At 40.4% G+C, this 11,217-nt stretch overlaps 2 long non-coding RNA genes across 4 annotated transcripts; one reads left to right on the forward strand and one right to left on the reverse strand.

Moving 5' to 3' along the window:
• Window positions 1-289: 289 nt before the first annotated feature.
• On the reverse strand, window positions 290-11,192 carry LOC106034824 (uncharacterized). 3 transcript variants are annotated; one of them, XR_010825855.1, is made up of 4 exons: window positions 9,614-9,739; window positions 2,789-2,992; window positions 1,707-1,796; window positions 290-399 (listed from the first exon to the last, which is right to left on the reverse strand). It is a non-coding gene; the product is annotated as an uncharacterized lncRNA (long non-coding RNA). The 3 variants fall into 3 exon arrangements; XR_010825857.1 differs by lacking the exon at window positions 290-399 and adding an exon at window positions 10,732-11,192 and having other exon boundaries at window positions 988-1,796; XR_010825856.1 differs by lacking the exon at window positions 290-399 and adding an exon at window positions 10,324-10,461 and having other exon boundaries at window positions 988-1,796.
• On the forward strand, window positions 4,226-10,128 carry LOC136786642 (uncharacterized). Its single transcript, XR_010825859.1, has 4 exons — window positions 4,226-4,863; window positions 5,933-6,116; window positions 9,602-9,811; window positions 9,996-10,128. It is a non-coding gene; the product is annotated as an uncharacterized lncRNA (long non-coding RNA).
• Window positions 11,193-11,217: the final 25 nt, after the last annotated feature.

Below are 11,217 nucleotides of genomic sequence, written 5' to 3' on the forward strand. Positions count from 1 at the left end.
CTCCGCCCCGCGCCTTCCGGGGCCGCCCTAGCCCCGCTCCCGGCCCCGCTCCTGCCCCCGAGGCTGGCGGTGGGGTCCGGCAAGCCGGGGGTCGGGGCGCGGAGAGGCAGACAATCCGCAGCCCGGGGGCTTGCTCCCTCCCAGGGCAAAGGGCCTCTCACAGGGCGCCTTCCTTCTGAGAGGATTTGCAGTAATTAAATCGGGTGGCAGTAAAGTTGTTTCTTAAATGAGAGAAGTCCCAGGAAAACAACAAAAAAGATGTAGGTGGATAATATTCTTTATGAGAGTTATTTTAAATACCTACCAGCCATAGCATGAGTTGTCACTTCCATAACTGAGTTGATAAAGTTGGAAACACATCTTTAAACGTGTGTTCTGCCCTATTGCAGTGATTACTCCCTAAATGGAGAAAAAGGCAGGAGATGTTTGACTGAAAAAAATGTATTGTGATTTGGGAACACAAGGGGAAGAGACAGTGGACTTGGGACAAAAGAATTTCTGCCACAACACTTGTTATATATAATAACCAAGAAAAGGCGTAGGTTATCTTTTGATTTTTTTACAATAAAATTTTTTATTACAATAGAATGAGAACATCTCTTAAAAAGTGTTACTGAGTACAGAGAAATCGACTTATGTAAAAAATATAAAACACTTTTCAAGAACTATCACGTACAGTGGTCTTTTTTTCACCTGTTATGACTTGGATTCGTGTTAGTTTAATATTGGGCACCAATTCAAAAGAAAAAAAATGAATTTTTGGACAGGTTTAGCAACTTTTCACTCTGACAGGAAATAGTGACATTGTTTTCCACGAAGTGATCAAACAGGAAAGCTACCAGGAAATGCAGAGGCAGCATCCAGTCACAAGACCAAGCCTGACAAGCTGCTGAGTTCAGATCCTCGTGGCCAAGGCAGCTCTGAATCGCAGCTGCTTCATGCACTGCTTACCTCGCAGTGACAACTGCAGTTCCAGATGCAGGCTGTCTACGCTGGAGATCCCCATGTCTTAATGCTGAACGGCCCAAGCTGTGACTTTGCATATTACTGTGCTATCAATTCACCTTTACAAATCACAGTACAATTTGCAAAATCCAGCAGCTGCCTCCGAGCAGCTGAGCCATCTCTGTAATGGAAGGAGGAACTTCCCACAGCGAGGCTAGGCAGAGGGGTAATTGACACATCCTTCCCAGTGCACGCCATCCCCACTTGGCAGGCAAAGCCTTCAGGTTCTCTGGACCTAAACTTCAGTGAGTACCTGCAAATCCTATCAAGTTCAGCATTCAGCAAAGCAGCACAACAAGCTAACCATTCTCAAAGTGGTGGTGTAAGAATACTATTCATGATCATCAGTAACACTTTTTAATTACCTTGGTTTTGACTTTTTTGAGATGCACCAGCTTGAACTGACTCTCATCAGTAAGTCCACAGACTTTGCTAAAACAGTTTAAGGATGACTAGGCATGAAAAGTGAAGTCATATTAGCATACTGAATCACTAAGCCAGAATGTGATTAGAAGTACTGTGCTTGATTGTATATCTTCATTTACTTTGGCATTTCTGCCTCTGATTGCATGACTTTGCTTTATCAAAGCATTCTGTATTTAAAGCTTATCTGTCATGGTGCACTTAGATCACTACATGTAAATAAGAACATCCCGTGCAGTGTAGGAGTTCAAAGCTTAAAGGTAGATGTCTGTCATTACCTGGAAACATCTGGGATATATGATTTCTATCTTCTTGCTTTCCTTGTTCTTTAAGCACTAGGCTCTCCTTTGGATGAAAAACAGTAGTAACTGTGAACAGACACAAACACGATCAACCCAGTCTTCTCCTGAACCTTCATGTTTGCTCATTCTATCAGTCTGAAAACATTTTTGTGATCAACTTCGAGTGTTCTACCAACACCAGTCAGTTAGGAACTTTGAAACAAAAAACAATCAAACAGTGTGTTTTAAGACAGGTGATACAGAAGTGTGTGTACCCTATGGGGCAACAGCAACCGCCACCTTTAAATGTGTCTCCAGGAAAATTCAGTTATACGCACATATCTACCAACAGGTCTTTGACATAGGTGGGAGCTATTCACATGCTGTCCCCACACCACTAACAATGTGTGCCCACCAATGCCTCTTGGGGCATTAAATCCCTTGTTAGCACTTGTCAAAGCACCACAATATCATCTGAGAGAAGCATATAGGCATAGTACAAACCACTCTGCAGGACCCATCACTGTGGGACTTAAAGGAAGAAAGAATGGTGTGCACCAAAACAATAGGCTCCCCAGGTTTCTAGTTCAGGGGCCTAGTATTTCCCTCTCAAAACACACACACACGGAGTAACAATAACATTTAAAATACTGAGCTTGCTGGTGACCTCATGGGATTATTTATAAGCAAAACAGATCAAAAACAGATTGAAAACATTTTAACATTTTCTGCTCCCTCAGATATCCCTTCTTTCCTGTAAATGGAAAAAGTACAAAAAACAAAACAAAACAAAAACCTTTCCTTTTCTTCCCCCAGCAAAACAATCCTTAGAACAATTAACATTACAGACTGTCAAAAGTGTTCAAACCGAAGTGACAAATGCAGTGAGTGGCAGGCAAGCCCAGCCCAACCCACCCGAACACTGCATGCTGGATTTGTCATGCAAATCAAAATGGAACCTGACATGCTCTTTGTTCATTTTCCTTTCAAAAAATCTACTTTAGATGCCTCCCATGTGCCTTGTTTTGGAAGCTGACATTCCAAATGCATCACTGCAAATTAAGGGAAGGATCCATTACCAATAAAGATGTTGAGATGCAGAAAGTTTCACAAATCCTATTGGGAAGACTGGAGAGACAACTGCTGCAGCTTGCACCTGTAGGGTCACTCGGTCTGCTCCTACTTCTGCTTTTATGAAGTCTCTTTTGAAAAACTCTGATCAGAAAGTCCTTGCAAGAGAAGTTCTGGCAAGCTGTCACAGCCTAATATTTATAGATTAAAATCTGCAAGAAACAGATATACTGTGAATTAGGAATAAAAACAGTGTTTTTGCTTTACAGCTTGCCTACATTAAAATGCATGAAGGTTAATGTGCATAAGGCAAATATTTAAATGATAAATCAATTTAGATATCTATTTCTGCTCTTTTACTAAATGACTGCATAAGCAATTACATTTTTTAGAAGATGCTACCGGATTTGTAGTATTGTTACCATTAACTTATACTATATGAAGATGAGTTTTAAACAATGTCAGTTATGTCCTGACCTCATGAAAATAACTGGGAAACTTCCAGTTGAGCCAGCAGTTCATCCTTAGAGACATATTTTTAGCAATAAGCCCTCAAAGCATTTACTGAGTATGTGGGGCCTTGATTTAAAAACATATGAACACATCTGTTAATAAAATAGCCTAGAATTTGCTGTTAAAAATAGACTATCCCAAACTTCAGACTACATTAACTTCCCTGGTTTTGCTATTAAAACAATTTACATAATATTTTGGTTTGCATCTGCCAAAATTGGCAATCATCTGGATAAATAGTGGTTTCGTCACTGCAGTTCTGCTCTGAGCCTCCCAAAACTTCTATTTAAGACTGCAATTGGTCAGCTGGGCTGTTCTCTACCTACATGAATATTTGTACCTGTCATGTACATGTGCCTATACAAATGTTAGTTTCCACTGTGATAGACAAATGCTTGTCTGTATCAGTGCACAGCTTTATTCTTGCAGCTTTTTGGCTGCCCTGCAGCATTACGTTTGAATGCTTCCTAGAATTTCATTCACTCACTTATCTCTTCTTCAACTACGATCGGATAAAATAAACATAAACATTTTCATTTAATGCCTTAACAGAACTATTATCTGACAATTGACTCTTACACGGAGTCCTTAAAAAAGGCAAGACCTATACTTTCTTCTCTGCCTTGACTTTGCACTTGTATTTTTATGAATCAGATTTCCTCCTACTCATTTTCAGGCATTCTGTTTCTTTTCAGTTGTCCCAATATCCAAACATCTATACAGAGGGAATTTTCAGTAAAGGGAAACTCTGCCTCTTGAATTGTTTCCTTGCCAATTCACATCTGGTACTCAATACAAGATCCATCTGTTTATTCAGGGTCTGTAGGGGCTTGTACAGTAGTGGATATTTAATTTGATTTTGTCCTTTGACTGGTTAGTAAGTAGTTGAAAGTCTGTCTAAATGCGGCGGGGCAGTTACAACTAGTCAATCATCATCTTCTAGTTGATAGGTCATAATCAAGTGGAATGCCAGTCATATTTCAACAATTTAAAACTATATCAGTCATCACCTACATACTCCCAAACTGTCAACACCATGAAATGTATTGCTTAACGAGCTTTGATATTACTTCTTACACACACATTTCCACTTAGGAGTCTTGCCAGAGCATTATAGAGCAGAGTCTTGCTAATCTTAAATTACCTCCCTAACCTGTTTATGTTCAGAGAGGAGGTAACACTGCAGCATGGCCTTGAGTGACCTAGCCACATCATAAAGAACAAGGCAGGTAAAAATAGAACTTCGTTAGAGCAAAGCCTTGTATCTTTTAAATGCAAAGATGTCAGCTTAATTGATGCTTGTACTGACATATCAAAGAGCATAAATTATGTCAGATAAAGATTTATTTCTCCATCCCAAAAGTGGGATTAGGATTGGTGGTTTATAATTCTTGGTCACAATTTGCCTCCTGCTGTGTTTCTCATCTCCTTCTGTGGAGCTTTGTTTAGCATGGTAAAAGTACTTTGACCACGGTCATGGCAACAGCCATTAAAACTATTTCTGGAAGTATGGATCATTCAGACTATAGACTACAGAACCACAGACCTCGAGCAGCTTTCAGAAAACAAGGTAAATTCTTGTAAATGCAATCTGAAGCAACCTCTGGCACAAAAAAAAAAAAGAGCGAAGATAATGTTACCTTTTGCATGAAATGTTTATATAAGCTTTCACGCATGTGACTTCTGTACACCTGGGCTAACTAGGAAACACTAGGGAAACAGTTTCTGCCATGACCTTATCATTTAAATAATTGCTGATGATAAAAGTCATAATTTTCATCTTATTAACCTGTACTCAGCTTGGTTGCAAAATAATGAACTTAACTCTTACTTAAAGCTAAAACTAAATTATCTGTTAACTATGAAGTTTCATTTTTACTGTCTACTCATATATATAAATATATACTATCTATTCATATATGTATCTTATATATGATCCACATATATTGATCCTCCTTTATTTTTCTTTTTGTCTGATTGAAGCTTTTGTTCTTGCACTGTCAACAGACCCAAGAAACTTCTATTTACATCTGTAACTGATTTAATTCTCACTTTTTCCTAGCAGATTCTCTTTAAAAAAAAAAAAAAAAGCCTCTTCATTTCTGAGTTTAATCATTAAGTTTGCATCAAAAACGTTGCTTCAGTTTTTCAGTATTTTTCATAGTTTCTGGGACTCATTTAAGAGAGCAGAGTTCCTGAAAGTTCACTGTTTTAGGACGGTTTCACAGTAAGTACTACCCATGCTCTGAAATAACAGGATAAACTAACATGATTCTTGTTTGTTTTCTGTGTGTTAAACATTCGAACTTCAAAATATGGCATGAGTTTTTGCTGTTTATTTTGTTTGGGATCATATGTTAAAAATATTTTAGTGTTTTTTTTTTCTCTTTTCTTATTTGTGTGTGTGTGTGTATGTCCTCCTCATATCCAGGAGGTCTACAGATTTTTTCATAAAAAGGCAAGCAACTCCAGATTAAAATCTTAAAAGACTACATTTTTGTTTTTGAATTTAAGCTCAAATTTAAATATGTGGCATCTTGGCTAAATCGTGGCAAAAAAAACACACAGTTGCTCTGAGGATGAAAGAGACCAGAATTTTTATCCTGTTCACCTCAAGCAGCGTTTTTGAACAATTACAGATTTGATGAAGACATTCAAAATAATGGACTCAGGCCAGCTATGTATATGCTAAGGTCTGCTCTGAGTGCTGTGTGAGCTCAACAGCGCAGTGACAGTCCTTTATCTGCACAAAGACCCCACAAGTTCTTTTCCTGTCTATGGAGTCTTCAGTGATAAATGGAATTTATTCAGGTTTTAACAAAGGTGAGCAACGCTACCTCATTTTCTTTCAGTAGAACTCTTACTTTTGATTTTGATCCAATATTGTATGGAATTTGAATTGTTTTAGTCTTTGTCTTTAAAACCAAGTGGATGTTATCCTGAACTTACTGTATTTACATTTAAAAAGTTTTTTAATTCATTGTATGAGATGTATTTTTCAGTAATGAACACTTTTATTGTCAGTAGATTACTAGGCTTAAAGTTAAATAATTAGAGTTAAAACATCTTAAGAGATTCCCTACCTTTCTAGAGCAACACAATAAACTGGACTTATGCTTTCCACAATGCTTTTGAAACAAGTCTGGTAGTTTTAGTCCACTATCTAAACACTAAAGAAAAACATTGCTGCTAACAAGCCACCAAGCAAAGCAAAACTAAATAATTAACTGAGAATCAGGAAATAGACTTCACCGTAGAAGCATCATGAAAACTATATTAAAATATCACTAAGAGAACTACAAAAAGGAAGTCCTGAACATACATTTCTACTTAGCAATAATGACTAATAATTATCATTTGTTGTTCACAATGCAATTCAAAGATAAGTGCCCTATTGGTGTGAAACCTGTGCATTCACTTTTCACTCTCTTCAATAACTCAAGACACGTAAGCAACCTGCTGACTGCAAGCTGTGCATTCTGGGTGCATTAAGATTCCCCAAGGGCCAAGTTGCCTGAGCACTGTGCTCCTGGCATACATTTGAACAGCTCTGTACAAAAGCAGTCCCCAGCCAAACATGTGAATGAGAACCACAAGTGGCTGCTCTGTCAACCTTTCACGCAGAGCGCTTTCATAGCTATACATCAGAATCCTTGGATTACTGGGTAAGATCTTACTTCTTCCTTATGCCATGCTTCAGTACAGTTGATCCCTTACCGTAAAGGTCATTTGCTCTTCTCTTAGTTTCCTGCTTATGAAAACAAGGCAGCACTACACATTAACATGCAGGAAAGCAAACTGAAACTGAGAGCTACCACCCCAACTGCAACATGATCCCGCCACCCTAAATATACTTAGTACTCCACCTACCTACTCTCACACCAAGGCTGCAGCAACTCCCTTTCTCAAGCTGAAATATTATGCAGCCTCTGTTTACAAGAGACTGGGAAAGCACAAAGTGGGAGTTGACTTTTGCTTCCCAAGTACATCGTGAAGATTAGCTTATCTAATAATTTTCATGGCCTGATACTGCTGATCAAAGTTGAATCAGGCTGAAAATAAAAAACAAGTGCTGAAGAATGAATTAATAACTACTACAGATGAAAACCCAGCATCTAGTGAAATTTATTCACTTAAGGGAAAGAAAGGGACGCCAGTGAAACAGACCCGTACTTGGAGTACGCTGATACAGCAGCAGGACCTACACCTCCCTCCTATGCATGAAATATTTGGTTCTGCCTTGGTTCTACATCATTTGTGCATTTTCACTTCTCACGTGGGATGCTCATGACTAGCCTGAGGCCAAAATAAAGAAGTACAGCTACCCAGAACACTCACCTTGGATTTGTTAATCTCAACAACACCCTGCACAGCAAATTTCAGTTCCTTACCAATATATCGTATCACTCCCTAATAAATACTGAGAGTAGCTTACGTGATGGCCTGAATCAGTAAGCAAATCATTAGGGATTGACCATAAGTTTATATTCATCCAGTAAGCACTATTCTTGTGTTCCAAATCTACATTTAAGTTGTTAGAAGCCAAGACAACCTAAACCATTAGCTATGTAGCAGTAACTTTGTACATGCATATTTGCTTTAGTGATACTTTTGCAGGGCTCACATAGCCACTGTTATTGTACGGTTATTTCTTTTAATTACTAACAATTTCTAGACAGACACATGTTTAAAGATGTGGGGAAAACAGTTTAATTATACTGACACAACTTTCATTTAGACCAACCTCCAAGTATACCAGTATTGAACTTCCCCTTCAAAAAATGATTTAGATGTTAAACATTCCTGTGCAGAGAAAGAGTAATTTGGCAGACTGGAAGCTGGAAGTTTAAGTGGTGGGGGATACTACAGGCAACCAAGAAAAGCGTGCAACTATGAAATGAAGAAAAAAGTCATAAAGTGGTATAGAATTTACACGCGCTTTTTTTCCTACATATCTGAAGAGGTAAAAATTGCTGCAATTTAGCCTTTCAGGCTGACAGGAATGCTGAGTACATACATTGCAATAAGGCTTGGGAAAAGATTTAGAAGTAGCATATGCTTTCAATCAGCAGGAAACAAATGTGATCTTTTGGATATCAAATGCAAATCCCAGTAACAGTACATGAAAACAAGAATGGATTGGCCATCTTGAGCCATAAAATCTGACATATCGTAAAAACACTCTGCCAACTATTTCTGCTTTCACTACCAGGAATTTGTTCCAACCCTTGTTTGCAAATGATTGTTTCTTCCATTTATCGTGTTAGACTTCTGAAACTGGTCTTTTTTTCCTGCATTATACTAGGATATTTTCTATATTCGTAGCAAATAAATACACTATTTTTCATCACCTTTTACTTTTTTGATTTTATGAGCACATATCAATTTGGTAAGGTACACTCTATTTCACTCCTTGTCTTTATCAGTAAACACATTTTTACTAGCATTGAAGATATCCTGTTGTTTGATAAATATGGCCAACTTCTTTCTGTTATCCGGTCTATATAAACAAGTCTTTTTTTTTTTTTTTTTTTTTTTAATAAATTCATCTATAAAATCTGTACAGGTTTATATTACCAGGCAGTTCAAGGACACAACAGTCTCATGCTACAGCTCACTTCTTCTGGAGAAACCATGATGAGTCCCACTGTCCTTTTGAAAAGGACTATTTATTTTCTTGCTTCTAACTGCACTAAGTATTATCAAGTTACTTCTGTTCTTTTATGTCCTGTGTTCTTTCTAGCCACTCACACCAGAAAGCCCCAAATACAACATTTCAGAGTTGTTAAGGCTCCTTCAGTAGAACGTACCTCAACAGTACTCTACACTAAGTTTAGATGAACAACCCAGGGCAGATCTGAACAAATAAGTTTTAAAAAATGAAGTCCTTTTTACAAACTAAGGAAAACAGGCTCAAACTATCAAAGCTTTACTATTTGGCAATCAGTACTCTGCTTCCACAGGGCTCATACGTTCACATTTCTGTTGTGCTATCCCACTCCGCTGAAGGCTAGAGTCTTATCCTTAGTTCCTCTATTCACAGGCAGATCTGACTCCGGTGCCAGAGATTAATTGCCTAATTATCTTTCCTTCTCCCGTTTGGAAAGTTGCCCTCTGGCTCCTCCTCCTGGTTCTGAAATTTAGAAGGATGAGCCACCAGAAGCAGTAGAGGCTTATAAACAGTAGGGAGGAAGCAGTAATAAATTTTAGGTAGTAACTCCCAAAGACAAAAAATTATAGCTATACAACATTTAGAAGCCTTTTTCACACATGGTGCAATTATTTGTTACTTTTATCACTTGGCACAGGGTATCACTGACCTCAAGATCAACCTTCAATCATCTGAAGATGCTCTTCATTTGGTGTGCTGTTGCTATCTAGTCTATGCTTTCAGAAGACTGGCAATAGCAATACCCAAAGCAACAAAAGTATCAGCAGGAATTTCCCTGGCATTAAGAGAGAAGAAAGTAAATGTGAGGTCCTCAGAAATGTACAGTGCATCGACACTGCCGCTGCCAGTAAGTAATTAAAGATATATTCAGCAATAATGAATGAGTGTGAATGTGGAGAAGCTAAGTAGGAAACAGGAGATCAAGAAACTGGAATACTAAGCAAAAATGATTATGGTAAACAGGAGAAAATGTATAACAATATTTTACAAACACTTTAATAATCACTTTTATAATCTTTTTTTTTTTGGAGGGACAAAAAGTATAATGCGTGTGAAAAGGTGGCAAAGAGGAATTACAAAAATGCATGAAAAATAATGTAGAAAGAAATTACAGAGAAGACTGCATCAATGTCTGGTAAATGTGGAAGGAAAGAAGGAAGAACCATAAAAAAATAATTGGAGAAGGTCTTCCCAAAACAAACCTGAAAGGTACAGCAGACAAAAAAAAGAGGCTATGAAAAAATATACATTTTGGGTATCAGAAAATAAAGAAACTGTAAAAAATGTACGTGTATTTATCCAAATGTGTGTGTGAGGACACATGCATATACTTTCTTAACAAGCAATAACTAGACTAACAACAATCAGATCCGAGTCCCCCCTCTGCTGATAACGTGAGGCACATTTACAGCGTGGCTGAGGCTGACGTGACATTTTCCTGATGATAATGATAAAACATTTACGATGTCCAGTTCCTTAACCCTGAGAACAAAAAAGATGCACCCAGCTGGCACAGGGCCAGCAGCACGGACGCATCGGGTGTCCAAACCCCAGGCTGTGTGGTGAACTTGAACCACTGCTGGTTCGTGACCCTCGCACGGTGACTCCTGAAGAGCCTCGCGCACGGGGACCGCGGGGCAGAGGCGGGAAGCGCCCCCCGTCAGGAGGGCTTCGCCTCGGGCGGGCTTCGCCTCGGGCGGCCCCCGCCGCCCCCTTCCCCTCAGGGACCGGCGAGCCCCCCGTCCGGCGCCGTGCCCCCGGTTTTACCACAGGACCGGAGCCGATTTTAGCGGGGGCTGAGCGGGCTTCTTCAGCGCCCGGCTGCAGGGGGGCGGCGGCGCGGACGGCTCGCCTCAGGGAGTGCGGCACCGGCTGGCGGGGGGGGGGGGGCGCTCCCCGAGGCGCCTCGGGGCTCGGAGGTGCTCGGAAGGGTTCGGAAAGGTTCGGAGGGGCTCGGAGAGGTTCGGCAGGGTTCGGAGGGGCTCGGAGGGGCGGGCCCCGCGCGCGAGGCGGAGGCGGCCCCGCTCTACCCAGCATGCCCCGCGCCGGGAGGGCGAGCGGCCCTTTCCCGCGAATTCAGTTCAAAGGAGGGGGAGGGGAGAAGCGCCAAGCGGCGGAGCGCACCGACCAACCAAACTCTTCCAGAACCATCCGTGCGTCACGCGGGGGCGGGCCCGGCGCCGGCCAATGGGGCGGTGCGGCGCCACCTTCGGAGCCAATGGGAGGAGGGCGGGGGCGGGCGCGTTGCGGGCC

Source organism: Anser cygnoides, chromosome 19 (genome assembly GCF_040182565.1).
Source record: "Anser cygnoides isolate HZ-2024a breed goose chromosome 19, Taihu_goose_T2T_genome, whole genome shotgun sequence".
Taxonomy (NCBI): domain Eukaryota; kingdom Metazoa; phylum Chordata; class Aves; order Anseriformes; family Anatidae; genus Anser; species Anser cygnoides.